Genomic DNA, 18,468 nt, shown 5'->3' with positions numbered 1-18,468 from the left:
GCCACTCGAATCGTTCAAAGGAGGATACCACCCTATCATACCACATCACAACCATTTTAATAGCATGTTGGCACGCAAGGTAAACCATTATAAACTCCTAGCTAATTAAGCATGGCATAAGCAACTACAATCTCTAATTGTCATTGCAAACATGTTTCTTTCATAATAGGCTGAATCAGGAACGATGAACTAATCATATTTACAGAAACAAGAGAGGTCGAGTTCATACCAGCTTTTCTCATCTCAACCAGTTCATCATATATCATCATTATTGCCTTTCACTTGCACTTCCAAATAGTGTGGATAATAATAATAGTGCACATGCATTGGACTAAGCTAAAATCTGCAAGCATTCAATTCAAGAGAGAAGACAAGGTAATATGGGATCTTTGTTAGATCAACAATAATGCATATAATAGCCACTCAACATTTTCTTATGGTCTTCTCCTCTCGACCCCCAAAGGAAAGAAAAGAAACAAAACTATTTACATGGGAAAGCTCCCAACAAGCAAAAGAAGAACGAGAAATCATTTTGGGTTTTCCTTTTAATTACTACTACAACAGGCATGGAAAGTAAACTAGCTAAAAACTACAACTATTTTTTTGTTTTTTCTTAAGGTTTTTCAAACAGACAAGAAGGAAGCGAGAAAATGAAAATAAAGTAGCATGGATGATACAATGAAAAAGGATGAGCACCGACAATTGGCATGAGTGTGTGAACATAAATATAATGTCGGTGAGAGATGCGTACTCCCCCAAGCTTAGGCTTTTGGCCTAAGTTGGTCTATGCCCATGGATCAAAATTGTAGCTGGGGTCGTACTGAGAAGGGTCCTCAGATTGCCACTGGCTGGCGATCTCCTCCGGATTCCACTGATAAACAGACTGACGGTGAGGGTCAGATTGTGGCTCTGGCTCTGCAGCTGACATCTGGCTCCGGTAGGCATGAATGTCCTCCGACGGAACAAGGTACTTGCCTGAAAATATGTCAAACAAAGAGGGCACGGGCAAGGTAATAAACTCACAATATTTTTTGTTAAATATCAATTTATATTTAAGTGCCTTATTCTTATCCTTAACAATAAACTCATGTGCTACCATACTCTTATAACCTAGAGCAATAGGGGGCAACAACTTTTCCTTTTTCTCATAATGCCTGATAGGTATGTTAAAGTGTGCAGCAAGGCGCGAGGCAAAGATGCCTCCAAGGACGGGGCCCTTAGTACGGTTCAGATTTAACCGTCTAGCAACAATAGCGCCTAAGCTGAAAGTAGTATCATGAAACAAGGCATGGTGCAAAATAGCAATATCAGGAGCACTAAGGTTCCCACAGTTCCCGTGACCAATTAAGCATCTACTAGCAAATATTGTGAAGTAACGTAAAACAGGAAAATGTATGCTAGTGATTCTCGCATCGGAAACTTTCCTCGTTTCCCCTACAATAATCATATCAATAAATCCCTCCACAACATTACGATGTGGTTCCTCTATGCTGCCCTCAAAGGGTATCAAACAGACCCGGCAAAAATCATAAAGTGACATCTCCTTATGCTCATCATATAAATAAAATTCCACCGAAGGTGTTGATCTCCTAGCATGGAAATGAAAATTTTGCACAAAGATATTGGTGAGTAAGAGGTACAGTTCACGCTGGTCGTGGATGAAGGCGGTGAGGCCTGCATTCTCAGCCAAATGATAAAAATCTTCATAAATCCCGGCCTCTCTCAAGAACTCATCACAAGGCCATTCACATGGCCGAACCTCCGCAGGACGAGGGAGATTATACTTGGGGTTCTTGTTCTCTTCACTTTGCTTATCCTTCGAGCTTCGGCTCGATGAGCCCCTCAAAAATCTCTTCATCTTTTTCTGAAAATTTCTGAATTCTTTAGTAACTTAAAATAAAAGTGAACCAAACTCAACAAAATTGATAGAAACTACTCCTACAAGTGCCTAGAGGCTATATCATGCATTAAAACTACTTTTGACCACATAAATTTGACATGCAAGCTCAAGAACAAGGTCACCTAAGCAGCAAAAATTTGCAATAAATAAAGCACTAGAACAAAAACTAATTGGACCATTGGAGGAGTCACATACCAAAGAACAATCCCCCAAAGCAGTTTTGTGAGAGGAACTTTGAGCAAGGAGATCGAAAATGGCAGCAAGATGAGCTAGAACTTGGGTTTGAGCTGGCTAGTGATTTTTTTGGGAGGAAGGAGTGTGTGGTGACTGGAATAAGTGGAGTTGACCCACGTGGGGTCCACGAGGCAGGGGCGCGCCCTCCACCCTCGTGGGCACGTGGCTGCTCCCCCTGCTGTGTTTTCAGTGCCAGATATTCTCAAATATTTTAGAAAAAATCATATTTAAATTTCAGGTCATTTGGAGAATTTCTATTTTCGGGGTATTTTTTATTGCATGGATAATTCAGAAAAGCAGACAGGAAATACTATTTTTGCTTTATTTAATATAAATAACAGAAAGTAAAAAGAGGGTACAGAGAGTTGTGCTTTCTAACTTCATCCATCTCATGCTCATCAAAGGGAATCCACTAACAAGGTTGATCAGGTCTTGTTAACAAACTCATTCCGAATCGCATGAAACTGGAGAAATTTCGAATAACACTAGGTTACCTCAACGGGGATATGCACATCCCCAACAATAAGAATATCATATTTCTTCTTGACAGTAGGAAGAGGAAATTCAAAACCTCCAATAGTAATTGTTGAAATTTTTCCAATAGAATTGATACTGTGGACTTGAGGTTGTTTCCTCGGAAAGTGTACCGTATGCTCATTAGCATTAACATGAAAAGTGACATTGCCTTTGGTGCAATCAATAACATCCCCTGCAGTATTCAAAAAGGGTCTTCCAAGAATAATAGACATACTATCATCCTCGGGAATATCATGAATAACAAAGTCTTTTAAAATAGTAACGTTTGCAACCACAACAGGAACATCCTCACAAATACCGACAGGTATAGCAGTTGATTTGTCAGCCATTTGCAAAGATATTTTAGCAGGTGACAACTTATTCAAATTAAGTCTACGATATAAAGAGAGAGGCATAACACTAACACCGGCTCCAAGATCACATAAAGCAGTTTTAACATAGTTTCTTTTAATGGAGCATGGTATAGTTGGTACTCCTTGATCTCCAAGTTTCTTTGGTATTCCACCCTTAAAAGTATAATTAGCAAGCATGGTGGAAATTTCAGCTTCTGGTATCTTTCTTTTATTAGTAACAATTTCTTTCATGTATTTAGCATAGGGGTTCATTTTAAGCATATCAGTCAAACGCATACGCGAAAAGATAGGTCTAATCATTTCAGCAAAGTGCTCAAAATGCTCATCATCCTTTTTCTTGGTTGGTTTAGGATGAAAAGGCATGGGTTTCTAAACCCATGGTTCTCTTTCCTTACCTAGCTTCCTAGCAACAAAGTCTCTCTTATCATAACGTTGATTCTTTGATTGTGGGTTATCAAGATCTACAACAGGTTCAATCTCTACATCATTATCATTGCTAGGTTGAGCATCAACATGAAGATCATCATTAACATTATCACTAGGTTCATGTTCATTACCAGATTGTGTTTCAGCATCAGAAATAGAAATATCATTGGGATTCTCAGGTGTGTCAACAACAGGTTCACTAGAAGCATGAAAAGTCCTATCATTTTTCTTTTTCTTCCTCTTAGAAGGACTAGGTGCATCTACATTAGTTCTCTGAGAATATTGCTCAATTCTCTTAGGATGGCCCTCGGGATACAAAGGTTCCTGAGTCATTTTACCACCTCTAGTCATAACTCTAACATCATTATCATTCTTCTTATTATTTAATTCATTGAGCAAATCATTCTCAGCTTTAAGTACTTTTTCTACTTGAGTGGTAACCATAGAAGCATGTTTACTAATAAGTTTAAGTTCACCTTTAACACTAGCCATATAATCACTCATGTGTTCAAGCATATCAGCATTGCGTTTCAATTGTCTGCCAACATAAGCATTGAAGTTTTCTTGTTTAACAATAAAATTATCAAACTCATCTAAGCATTGGCTAGCAGACTTATTTCGAGGAATATCACCTTCATCAAATCTATAGAGAGAATTTACCTTTACTACCTATGTCGGGTTATCAAGACCATGTATTTCTTCAATAGGTGGTAAATTCTTAACATCTTCAGCTTTAATACCTTCTTCTTTCATAGATTTCTTTGCCTCTTGCATATTTTCAGGACAGAGAAATAGAATACCCCTTTTCTTCAGAGTTGGCTTAGGAGTTGGTTCAGGAAGTGTCCAATTATTTTCATTAGTCAACATATTATTCAATAACAATTCAGCTTGATCAATAGTTATTTCCCTGAAAACACAACCAACACAACTATCCAGGTGGTCTCTGGAAGCATCGGTTAGTCCATTATAAAAGATATCAAGTATTTCATTCTTCTTGAGAGGATGATCAGGCAAATCATTAAGTAATCAGAGAAGCCTCCCCCAAGCTTGTGGGAGCCTCTCTTCTTCAAGTTGCACAAAATTATATACTTCCCTTAAAGCAACTTGTTTCTTATGAGCGGGGAAATATTTAGCAGAGAAGTAATAAATCATATCCTGGGGACTACGCACACAACCAGGATCAAGAGAATTAAACCATGTTTTAGCATCACCCTTTAATGAGAACGGAAACAACTTAAGGATATAATAATAGCGAGTTTTCTCATCATCAGTGAACAGGGTGGCTATATCATTTAATTTAGTAAGATGTGCCACAACAGTTTCAGATTCATAGCCATAAAAGGATCAGATTCAACCAAAGTAATTATCTCAGGATCGACAGAGAAATCATAATCCTTATCAGTAATAAAGATAGGTGAAGTAGCAAAAGCAGGGTCATATTTCATTCTAGCATTCAAAGACTTTTCTTTAAGCTTAGCTAATAATTTCTTAAGATCAGATCTATCATTGCAAGCAACAAAGTCTCTAGCAGTTTCTTCATCCATAACATAACCCTCAGGAACAACATTCAATTCATATCTAGGGGAGAATCTTCATCATCACTTTCATCAATATTATCAGTTTCAATAATTTCATTCTCTCTAGCCCTAGCAAGTTGTTCATCAAGAAATTCACCGAGCGGCACAGTAGTATCAAGCATAGAAGTAGTTTCATCATAAGTATCATGCAAAGTAGAAGTGGCATCATCAATAACATGCGACCTATCAAAATAAATAGCATGTGTAGGTGTCGCAAGTTTACTCAAAACAGAAGGTGAATCAAGTGCAGAGCTAGATGGCAGTTCCTTACCTCCCCTCGTAGTTGAGGGAAAAATCATGGTTCTTTGATCTTTCAAGTTCTTCATAGTGACTAGAAGATATAAATCCCAAGTGACTCAAATAATAGAGCTATGCTCCCCAGCAACGGCGCCAGAAAATAGTCTTGATAACCCACAAGTATAGGGGATCGCAACAGTTTTCGAGGGTAGAGTATGCAACCTAAATTTATTAATTCGACACAAGGGGAGCCAAAGAATATTCTCAAGTATTAGCAGATGAGTTGTCAATTCAACCACACCTGGAAACTTAATATCTGCAGCAAGGTATTTAGTAGCAAAGAAATATGATAATAATGGTAATGGTAGCAAAAGTAATATTTTTGGGTTTTATAGTGATTGTAACAGTAGCAACAAAAAAGTAAATAAGCGAAGAACAATATATGAAAAGCTCATAGGCATTGGATCGGTGATGGAGAATTATGTCGGATGCGATCGATCATGCGACAGTTATAACATAGGGTGACACAGAACTAGCTGCAGTTCATCAATGTAATGTAGGCATGTATTCCGAATATAGTCATACGTGCTTATGGAAAAGAACTTGCATGCCATCTTTTGTCCTACCCTCCCGTGGTAGCGGGGTCCTATTGGAAACTAAGGGATATTAAGGCCTCCTTTTAATAGAGTACCGGACCAAAGCATTAACACATAGTGAATACATGAACTCCTTAAACTACGGTCATCACCGATAATGGTCTCGATTATTGTCACTTCGGGTTAACAGATCATAACACATAATAGGTGACTATAGACTTGCAAGATAGGATCAAGAACTCACATATATTCATGAAAACATAATAGGTTCAGATCTGAAATCAGGGCACTCGGACCCTAGTGACAAGCATTAAGCATAGCAAAGTCATAGCAACATCAATCTCAGAACATAGTGGATACTAGGGATCAAACCCTAACAAAACTAACTCGATTACATGATAAATCTCATCCAGCCCATCACCGTCCAGCAAGCCTATGATGGAATTACTCACGCACGGCAGTGAGCATCATGAAATTGGTGATGGATGAAGGTTGATGATGACGATGGCGACGGATTCCCCTCTCCGGAGCCCCGAACGGACTCCAGATCAGCCCTCCTGAGAGAGTTTAGGGCTTGGCGGCGGCTCCGTATCGTAAAACGCAATGAATCCTTCTCTCTGGTTTTTTTCTCCCCAAAAGTGAATATATGGAGTCAAGGTGGACATCGGTGGAGCGTCAAGGGGCCCACGAGGCAGGGGGCGCACCCAGGGGGGTAGGCGCGCCCCCACCCTCGTGGACAGGGTGTGGGCCCCCTGACGTGGATTCTTCTTCCAGTATTTTTTATATATTCCAAAAATAATCTCCGTTGATTTTCAGGTCATCCCGAGAACTTTTATTTCTGCACAAAAATAACACCGTGGCAATTCTGCTGAAAACAACGTCAGTCCGGGTTAGTTCCATTCATGCAAATTAGAGTACAAAACAAGGGCAAAAGTGTTTGGAAAAGTAGATATGACACAGACGTATCAGCAAGCCATAGAGAATAAATGGATCTTTAAGAAGAAGACTGAAGCTGACGGTAATGTTATTGTCTACAAAGGTCGACTTGTTGCGAAAGGTTTTCGACAAGTACAAAGAGTTGACTACGATGAGACCTTCTCACCCGTAGCGATGCTTAAGTCCGTCCGAATCATGTTAGCAATTGCCGCATATTATGATTATGAAATTTGGCAAATGGATGTCAAAACTGCATTCCTTAATGGATATCTTAAAGAAGAGTTGTATATGATGCAACCAGAAGGTTTTGTCGATCCAAAAGGTGCTAACAAAGTGTGCAAGCTCCAGCGATCCATTTATGGACTGGTGCAAGCCTCTCGGAGTTGGAATATACGCTTTGATAGTGTGATCAAAGCATATGGTTTTATACAGACTTTTGGAGAAGCCTGTATTTACAAGAAAGTGAGTGGGAGATCTGTAGCATTTCTGATATTATATGTGGATGACATATTGTTGACCGGAAATGATACTGAATTTCTGAATAGTATAAAAGGATACTTGAATAAGAATTTTTCAATGAAAGACCTCGGTGAAGCTGCTTATATATTGGGAATCAAGATCTATAGAGATAGATCAAGACGCTTAATTGGAATTTCACAAAGCACATACATTGATAAAGTTTTGAAGAAGTTCAAAATGGATCAAACAAAGAAAGGGTTCTTGCCTGTGTTACACGGTATGAAGTTGATTCAGACTCAATGCCTGACCACTGTGAAAGATAGAGAGAAAATGAAAGTCATTCCCTATGCTTCAGCCATAGGTTCTATCATGTATGCAATGCAGTGTACCAGACCTGATGTGTGCCTTGCTATTAGTTTATCAGGGAGGTACCAAAGTAATCTAGGAGTGGATCACTGGACAGTAGTCAAGAACATCCTAAAATACCTGAAAATGACTAAGGATATGTTTCTCGTTTATGGAGGTGACAAAGAGCTCGTCGTAAACGATTACGTCGATGCAAGCTTTGACACTGATTCAGATGACTCTAAGTCACAAACCGGATATGTATTTTTATTGAATAGTGGAGCTGTCAGTTGGTGCAGTTCCAAGCAGAGCGTCGTGGCGGGATCTACGTGTGAAGCGGAGTACATAGCTGCCCCGGAAGCTGCAAATGAAGGAGTCTGGATGAAGGAGTTCATATCCGATCTAGGTGTCATACCTAGTGCATCGGGTCCAATGAAAATCTTTTATGACAATACTGGTGCAATTGCCCTAGCAAAGGAATCCAGATTTCACAAGAGAACCAAGCACATCAAGAGACACTTCAATTCCATCCGCGATCAAGTCAAGGAGGGAGACATAGAAATTTGCAAGATACATATGGATCTGAATGTTGCACACCCGTTAACTAAGCCTCTCTCACAAGCAAAACATGATCAGCACCAAGACTCCATGGGTGTTTGAATCATTATAGTGTAATCTAGATTATTGACTCTAGTGCAAGTGGGAGACTGAAGAAAATATGCCCTAGAGGCAATAATAAAGTTGTTATTTATATTTCCTTATATCATGATAAATGTTTATTATTCATGCTAGAATTATATTAACCAGAAACTTAGTACATGTGTGAATATATAGACAAACACAGTGTCACTAGTATGCCTCTACTTGACTAGCTCGTTAATCAAAGATGGTTAAGTTTCCTAGCGATAGACATGAGTTGTCATTTGATGAACGGGATCACATCATTAGAGAATGATGTGATTGACTTGACCCATCCGTTAGCTTAGCACTATGATTGTTTAGTTTATTGCTATTGCTTTCTTCATAACTTCTACATGTTCCTATGACTATGAGATTATGCAACTCCCGAATACCGGAGGAACACTTAGTGTGCTATCAAACGTCACAACGTAACTGGGTGATCATAAAGATGCTCTACAGGTGTCTTCGATGGTGTTTGTTGAGTTGGCATAGATCGAGATTAGGATTTGTCACTCCGATTGTCGGAGAGGTATCTCTGGGCCCTCTTGGTAATACACATCACTATAAGCCTTGCAAGCAATGTGATTAATGAGTTAGTTACAGGATGATGCATTACAGAACGAGTAAAGAGACTTGACGGTAACAAGATTGAACTAGGTATGATGACACCGACGATCGAATCTCGGGCAAGTAACATACCGATGACAAAGGGAACAACGTATGTTGTTATGCGGTTTGACCGATAAAGCTCTTCGTAGAATATGTAGGAACCAATATGAGCATCCAGGTTCCGCTATTGGTTATTGACCGGAGATGAGTCTCGGGCATGTCTACATAGTTCTCGAACCCGTAGGGTACGCACGCTTAACGTTCGATGACGATGTGTTTTGATGTACCGAAGGTAGTTCGGAGTCCCGGATGAGATCACTGACATAACGAGGAGTCTCGAAATGGTCGATACATAAAGATTGATATATTGGATGACTATATTCGAACACTGGAATGGTTCCGAGGTGTATCGGGTATTTACCGGAGTACCGGGGGGTTACCGGAACCTCCCGGGGGGTTATTGGGCCTACATGGGCTTTAGTGGAAGAGAGGAGGAGGCAGCCAAGTGGGAGGCGTGCGCCCCCCAAGCCCAATCCGAATTGGGGGGCGGGCTTTCCTTATCTCCCTCTTCCCCTTCGTAGTTGGACTAGGAAAGAGGGGAACCTACTCCTAGTAGGAGTAGGATTCCCCCCTTGGGGCGCGCCCTATGAGGCCGGCCGGCCCCCTCCTCCCCTCCTTTATATACGGGGGAGGGGGCACCCCATAGACACACAAGTTGATTTCTTAGCCTTGTGCGGTGCCCCCTCCACAGATTTTCACCTCGGTCATATTGTCATAGTGCTTAGGCGAAGCCCTGCGTCGGTAACTTCATCATCACTGTCAAGACGCCGTCGTGCTAATGAAACTCTCCCTCGGCCTCAACTGGATCTAGAGTTCAAGGGACGTCACCGAGCTGAACATGTGCAGATCTCGGAGGTGCCGTGCGTTCGGTACTTGATCGGTTGGATCAGGAAGACGTTCGACTACATCAACCGCGTTACTTAATGCTTCCGCTTTCGGTCTACGAGGGTACATAGACACACTCTCCTCGCTCGTTGTTGTGCTTCTCCTAGATAGATCTTGCATGATTGTAGGAAATTTTTTGAAATACCACGTTCCCCAACAACTGACACCTCTGCAGCTAAGCCACTAGCTACTGTTGCGACGTTTATTTGGTGATGCTGAGAGAGAGCGTTGGAGCTGCTGCTGTCGGAGATGTTGGAGGCAATGTTGTGATGGTCGTCAGGATGCTACTGTTGTGACAACCACCGGAGATGCCGTGAGGCAATGCAGTAACCATTTTTGAGATGCTGCAAGGTGATGTTGCAAGGCGATGCCATGACGCGACTGGTGATGCTGCGAATGAGTGTTGGGGAATGTAGTAATTTCAAAAAAATTCCTACGCACACGCAAGATCATGGTGATGCATAGCAACGAGAGGGGAGAGTGTCGTCCACGTACCCTCATAGACTGTTAAGCGGAAGCTTTATGACAACGCGGTTGATGTAGTCGTACGTCTTCACGATCGACCGATCCTCAGTACCGAACGTACGGCACCTCCGCGTTCAGCACGCATTCAGCTCGGTGACGTCCCGTGAACTCACGATACAGTAGAGCTTGAGGGAGAGTTTCGTCATGACGATGGCATGGTGACGATGTTGATGAAGCTACCATCGCAGGTCTTCGCCTAAGCACTGCTACAGTATGACCGAGGTGGATTATGGTGGAGGGGGGCACCGCACACGGCTCGGAGAGATCAATGATCAACTTGTGCGTTCTAGGGTGCCCCTTGCCCCCGTATATAAAGGAGCAAGGGGGAGGCCGACCGACCCTTCTAGGGCGCACCAGGAGGAGGAGTCCTCCTCCTAGTAGGAGTAGGACTCCCCTTTCCTACTCCTACTAGGAGGAGGAAAGGAAGGGGAAGGGGAGAAGGAAGGAGAGGGAGGAAAGGAGGAAAGGGGGGCCGGCCCCCTAGTCCAATTCGGTTTGGGCTAGGGGGGCGCGCCCCCTGCCTCCTCTCTTCCACCACTTGGCCCATGAGGCCCAATACTTCTTCCCCATATTCCCGTAACCCCCCGGTACTCCGAAAAATACCCGAATCACTCGGAACCTTTCCGATGTCCGAATATAGTTGTCCAATATATCAATCTTTACTTCTCGACCATTTTGAGACTCCTCGTCATGTCTCCGATCTCATCCGGGACTCCGAACTACCTTCGGTACATCAAATCACATAATCTCATAATACCGATCGTCACTGAACGTTAAGCATGCGGACCCTACGGGTTCGAGAACTATGTAGACATGACCAAGACACGTCTTCGGTCAATAAACAATAGCGGAACCTGGATGTTCATATTGGCTCCTACATATTCTATGAAGATCTTTATCGGTCAAACCGCATAACAACATACATTGTTCCCTTTGTCATCAGTATGTTACTTGCCCGAGATTCGATCGTCGGTATCTCAATACCTAGTTCAATCTCGTTACCAGCAAGTCTCTTTAATCATTTCGTAATGCATCACCCCGCAACTAACTCGTTAGTCACATTGCTTGCAAGGCTTATAGTGATGTGCATTACCGAGAGGGCCTAGAGATACCTCTCCGACAATCGGAGTGACAAATCCTAATCTCGATCTATGCCAACTCAACAAGTACCATCGGAGACACCTATAGAGCACCTTTATAATCACCCAGTTACTTTCTGACGTTTGGTAGCACATAAAGTGTTCCTTTGGTAATAGGGAGTTGCATAATCTCATAGTCATAGGAACATGTATAAGTCATGAAGAAAGCAATAGCAGTAAACTAAAACGATCAAGTGCTAAGCTAACGGAATGGGTCAAGTCAATCACATCATTCTCCTAATGATTTGATCCCCTTTATCAAATGACAACTCATGTCCATGGTTAGGAAACATAACCATCTTTGAGCAACGAGCTAGTCAAGTAGAGGCATACTAGTGACACTTTGTTTGTCTATGTATTCACACATGTATTATGTTTCCGGTTAATACAATTCTAGCATGAATAATAAACATTTATCATGATATAAGGAAATAAATAATAACTTTATTATTGCCTCTAGGGAATATTTCCTTCAGTCTCCCACTTGCACTAGAGTCAATAATCTAGTTCACATCTTTATGTGATTAGTTCACATCTCCATGTGATTAATACTCAAAAGGTTTACTAGAGTCAACAATCTAGTTCACATCGCTATGTGATTAACACCCAAAGAGTGATCATGTTTTGCTTGTGAGAGAAGTTTAGCCTACGGGTCTGCAACATTCAGATCCGTATGTATTTCGCAAATTTCTATGTCTACAATGCTCTGCACGGAGCTACTCTAGTTAATTGCTCCCACTTTCAATATGTATCCAGATCGAGACTTATAGTTATCTAGATCGATGTAAAAAGCTTGCATCGAAGTAACTCTTTACGACGAACTCTTTTATCACCTCCATAACCGAGAAATATTTCATTAGTCCTTTAAGGATAATTTTGACCGTTGTCCAGTGGTCTACTCCTAGATCACTATTGTACTCCCTTACCAGAATCATGCTAAGGTATACAATAGGACTGGTAAACAACATAGCATACTTCATAGAACCTATGACTGAGGCATACGGAATTCCTTTTCATTCTCTTTCTATTTTCTGCTGTGGTCGGGTTTTGAGTCTTTACCCAACTTCACACCTTGCAACACAGGCAAGAACTCCTTCTTTGACTGTTCCATTTTGAACTACTTCAAAATCCTGTCAAGGTATGTACTCATTGAAAAAACTTATTAAGCATCTTGATCTATCACTATAGATCTTGATGCTCAATGTGTAAGCAGATTCATCGAGGTCTTTCTTTGAAAAACTCTTTTCAAACGCTCCTTTATGCTTTCCAGAAAATTCTACTTTATTTCTAATCAACAATATGTCATTCACATATACTTATCAGAAATGTTGTAGTGCTCCCACTCACTTTCTTGTAATACAGGCTTCACCGCAAGTGTGTATAAAACCATATGCTTTTGATCACTTTATCAAAGCATATATTCCAACTCTGAGATACTTGCACCAGTCCATAGATGGACCGCTGGAGCTTGCTCACTTTGTTAGCACCATTAGGATCGACAAAACCTTCTCGTTGCATCATATACATCTCTTCTTTAAGAAATTCATTAAGGAATGCAGTTTTGATATCCATTTACCAGATTTCATAAAATGTGGCAATTGCTAACATGATCCGGACAGACTTTTAAGCATCGATACGAGTGAGAAAATCTCATCGTAGTCAACATCTGGAACTTGTCAAAAATATTTTTGCGACAATTCGAGCTTTGTAGATAGTAACACTACTATCAGTGTCCGTCTTCCTCTTGAAGATCCATTTATTCTTAATTACTCACCGATCATTGGGCAAGTCAATCAAAGTCCATACTTTGTTCTCATACATGGATCCCATCTCAGATTTCATGGCCTTAAGCCATTTCGCGGAATCTGGGCTCATCATCGCTTCCTCATAGTTCATAGGTTCGTCATGGTCTAGTAACATGACTTCCAGAAAGCATTACCGTACCACTCTGGTGCGGACCATACTCTGGTTGTCCTACGAGGTTCGGTAGTAACTTGATCTAAAGTTTCATGATCATCATCATTAACTTCCTTACTAATTGGTGTAGAGATCACTGGAACCGATTTCTGTGATGAACTACTTTCCAATTCGAGAGAAGGTACAATTACCTCATCAAGTTCTACATTCCTCCCACTCACTTCTTTCAAGAGAAACTCCTTCTCTGGAAAGGATCCACTTTTAGAAACAAAGATCGTGCCTTTGGATCTGTGATAGAAGGTGTACCCAACAGTTTCCTTTGGGTATTCTATGAAGACACATTTCTCCGATTTGGGTTCGACCTTATCAGGTTGAAACTTTTTCACATAAGCATTGCAGCCCCAAACTTTAAGAAACGACAGCTTAGGTTTCTAGCCAAACCACAGTTCATATGGTGTCGTCTCAACGGATTTATATGGTGCCCTATTTAACGTGAATGTAGCTGTCTCTAATGCATAACCCCCAAAACGATAGTGATAAGTCGGTAAGAGACATCATAGATAGCACCATATCTAATAAAGTACGGTTATGACGTTCGGACACACTATTACGCTGTGGTGTTCCAGGTGGCGTGAGTTGCGAAACTATTCCGCATTGTTTCAAATGAAGACCAAACTCGTAACTCAAGTATTCTCCTCCACGATCAGATCGCAGAAACTTTATTTTCTTGTTACGATGATTCTCCACTTCACTCTGAAATTCTTTGAACCTTTTAAATGTTTCAGACTTATGTTTCATTAAGTAGATATACCCATATCTGCTCAAATCATCTGTGAAGGTCAGAAAATAACGATACCCGCCACGAGCCTCAACACTCATCGGACCACATACATCAGTATGTATTATTTCCAATAAGTCAGTTGCTCGCTCCATTGTTCCGGAGAACGGAGTCTTAGTCATCTTGCCCATGAGGCATGGTTCACAAGCATCCACTGATTCATAATCAAGTGATTCCAAAAGCCCATCAGCCTGGACTTTCTTAATGCGCTTTACACCAATATGACCTAAACGGCAGTGCCACAAATAAGTTGCACTATCATTATTAACTTTGCATCTTTTGGCTTCAATATTATCAATATGTGTATTACTATGATCGAGATTCAATAAACCATTCACATTGGGTGTATGACCATTGAAGGTTTTATTCATGTAAACAGAACAACATTATTCTCCGACTTTAAATGAATAACCATATTGTAATAAACATGATCAAATCATATTCATGCTTAACGCAAACACCAAAAACATTTATTTAGGTTCAACACTAATCCCGAAAGTATAGGGAGTGTGCGATGATGATCAGATCAATCTTGGAACCACTTCCAACACACATCGTCACTTCACCCTTAACTAGTCTCTGTTCATTCTACAAATCCCGTTTTGAGTTACTAATCACAGCAACTGAACTAGTATCAAATACTGAGGGGTTGCTATAAACACTAGTAAAGTACACATCAATAACATGTATATAAAATATACTTTTGTTCACTTTGTCATCCTTCTTATCCGCCAAATACTTGGGGCAGTTCTGCTTCCAGTGACCAGTCCCTTTGCATTAGAAGCACTTAGTCTCAGGCTTAGGTCTAGACTTGGGCTTCTTCACTTGAGCAGCAACTTGCTTGTCGTTCTTCTTGAAGTTCCCCTTCTTCCCTTTGCCCTTTTATTGAAACTAGTGGTCTTGTCAACCATCAAGACTTGATGCTTTTCTTGATTTCTACCTCCGTCGATTTCAACATCACGAAAAGCTTGGGAAATCGTTTCCGTTATCCCTTGCATATTATAGTTCATCACGGAGTTCCAGTAACTTTGTGATAGTGACTAGAGAATTTTGTCAATCACTATATTATCTGGAAGATTAACTCCCACTTGATTAAAGTTATTGTAGCACTCAGACATTCTGAGCACATGCTCACTAGCTGAGCTATTCTCCTCCATTTTGTAGGCAAAGTACTTGTCAAAGGTCTCATACCTTTTGACATGGGCATGAGTCTGAAATACTAATTTCAACTCTTGGAACATCTTATATGCTCCATGGCATTCAAAACATTTTTGAAGACCCGTTTCTAAGCCGTAAAGCATGGTGTATTAAACTATCAAGTAGTCATCATACTGAGCTTTGCCAAACGTTCATAATGTCTGCATATGCTCCTGCAATAGGTCCGTCACCTAGCGGTGCATCAAGGACATAATTCTTTTGTGCAGCAATGAGGATAATCCTCAAATCACGGATCCAATCCGCATCATTGCTACGAACAGCTTTCAATTTATTTTTCTCTAGGAACATATCGAAAATAAACGGGGAAGCTATGTGCGAGCTATTGATCTACAACATAGATATGCAAATACTATCACGACTAAGTTCATGATAAATTTAAGTTCAATTAATCATATTACTTAAGAACTCCCACTTAGATAGGCATCCCTCTAATCATCTAAGTGATCACATGATCCAAATCAACTAAACCATGTTCGATCATCACGTGAGATGGAGTCGTTTTCAATGGTGAATATCACTATGTTGATCATATCTACTATATGATTCACGCTCGACCTTTCAGTCTCCAGTGTTCCGAGGCTATATCTGCATATGTCAGGCTCGTCAAGTTTAACCCGAGTATTTCTGCGTGTGCAAAACTGTCTTACACCCGTTATAGATGAACGTTGAGCTTATCACACCCGATCATCACGTGGTGTCTCGGCACGACGAACTTTGGCAACGGTGGATACTCAGGGAGAACACTTTTACCTTGAAATTTAGTGATCAATCAAAACAGAATAAGATGCATAAAAGATAAACATCACATGCAATCAATATATATGTGACATGATATGGCTATGATCATCTTGCGCCTTTGATCTCCATCTCCAAAGTACTGTCATGATCTCCATCGTCACCGGCATGACACCATGATCACCATCATCTTGATCTCTATCAACGTGTCATCATATGGTTGTCTCGCCAACTATTGCTTTTGCAACTATTGCTATCACATAGCGATAAAGTAAAGCAATTGTATGACGCTTGCATCTTATGCAATAAAAAGACAACCCTAAGGCTTCAGCCAGTTGCAGATAACTTTAACAAAACATGATCATCTCATACAACAATTTATATCTCATCACGTCTTGACCATATCACAGCACAACATGCCCTGCAAAAACAAGTTAGACGTCCTCTACTATGTTGTTGCAAGTTTTACGTGGCTCCTACGGGCTGAGCAAAAAACGTTCTTACATACGCATCAAAACCACAACGATGTTTCGTCAAGTTAGTGTTGTTTTAACCTTCAATAAGGACCGGGCATAGTCACACTCGGTTCAACTAAAATTGGAGAAACTAACACCCGCCAGCCCCCCTGTGTGCGAAGCACGTCAGTAGAACCAATCTCGCGTAAGCGTACGCGTAATGTCGGTCCGGGCCGCTTCATCCAATAATACTGCCGAACCAAAGTATGACATGCTGGTAAGCAGTATGACTTGTATCGCCCACAACCCACTTGTGTTCTACTCGTGCATTTAACATCTACGCATAAACCTGTCTCGGATGCCACTGTTGGGGAACGTAGTAATTTCAATAAAATCCCTACGCACACGCAAGATCATGGTGATGCATAGCAACGGGAGGGGAGAGTGTCGTCCACGTACCCTCATAGACCGTTAAGCGGAAGCATTATGACAACGTGGTTGATGTAGTCGTACGTCTTCACGATCGACCGATCCTCAGTACCAAACGTACGACACCTCCGCGTTCAGCACACGTTCAGCTCGGTGACGTCCCGCGAACTCACGATCCAGTAGAGCTCGAGGGAGAGTTTCATCAGCACGACAGCGTGGTGATGATGTTGATGAAGCTACCGTCGCAGGGCTTCGCCTAAGCACCGCTACAGTATGACCGAGGTGGATTATGGTGGAGGGGGGCACCGCACACGGCTGGGTGAGATCAATGATCAACTTGTGTGTTCTAGGGTGCCCCCTGCCCGCGTATATAAAGGAGCAAGGGGGAGGCCAGCCGGCCCTTCTAGGGCGCGCCAGGAGGAGGAGTCCTCCTCCTAGTAGGAGTAGGACTCCCCTTTCCTACTCCTACTAGGAGGAGGAAAGGAAGGAGGAAGGGGAGAAGGAAGGAGAGTGAGGAAAGGAGGAAAGGGGGGCGGCCCCCTAGTCCAATTCGGTTTGGGCTAGGGGGGCGCGCGCCCCGCCTTCTCTCTTCCACCACTTGGCCCATGAGGCCCAATACTTCTTCCCTGTATTCCCGTAACTCCCCGGTACTATGAAAAATACCTGAATCACTCAGAACCTTTCCGATGTCCGAATATAGTCGTCTAATATATCGATCTTTACGTCTCGACCATTTCGAGACTCCTCGTCATGTCCCCGATCTCATCCAGGACTCCGAACTACCTTCGGTACATCAAATCACATAAACTCATAATACCGATCGTCACTGAACGTTAAGCGTGCGGACCCTACATGTTTGAGAACTATGTAGACATGACCGAGACACGTCTCCGGTTAATAACCAATAACAGAACCTGGATGCTCATATTGGCTCCTACATATTCTACGAAGATCTTTATCGGTCAAACCACATAACAACATATGTTGTTCCCTTTGTCATCGGTATGTTACTTGCCTGAGATTCGATCGTCGGTATCTCAATACCTAGTTCAATCTCGTTACCGGCAAGTCTCTTTACTTGTTCCGTAATGCACCCGCAACTCACTCATTAGTCACATTGCTTGCAAAGCTTATAGTGATGTGCATTACCGAGAGGGCCCAGAGATACCTCTCTGACAATCGGAGTGACAAATCCTAATCTCGATCTATGCCAACTCAACAAGTACCATCGAAGACACCTGTAGAACACCTTTATAATCACCCAGTTATGTTGTGACGTTTGGTAGCACACAAAGTATTTCTCCGGTAATCGGGAGTTGCATAATCTCATAGTCATAGGAACATGTATAAGTCATGAAGAAAACAATAGCAGTAAAC

Source organism: Triticum urartu, chromosome 6A, assembly GCF_056163025.1.
Source record: "Triticum urartu cultivar PI428250 chromosome 6A, HENAU_Tu73, whole genome shotgun sequence".
Taxonomy (NCBI): Eukaryota; Viridiplantae; Streptophyta; class Magnoliopsida; order Poales; family Poaceae; genus Triticum; species Triticum urartu.
The sequence above is the reverse complement of the archived record's forward strand: the minus strand, read 5'-3'. Positions refer to the sequence as shown.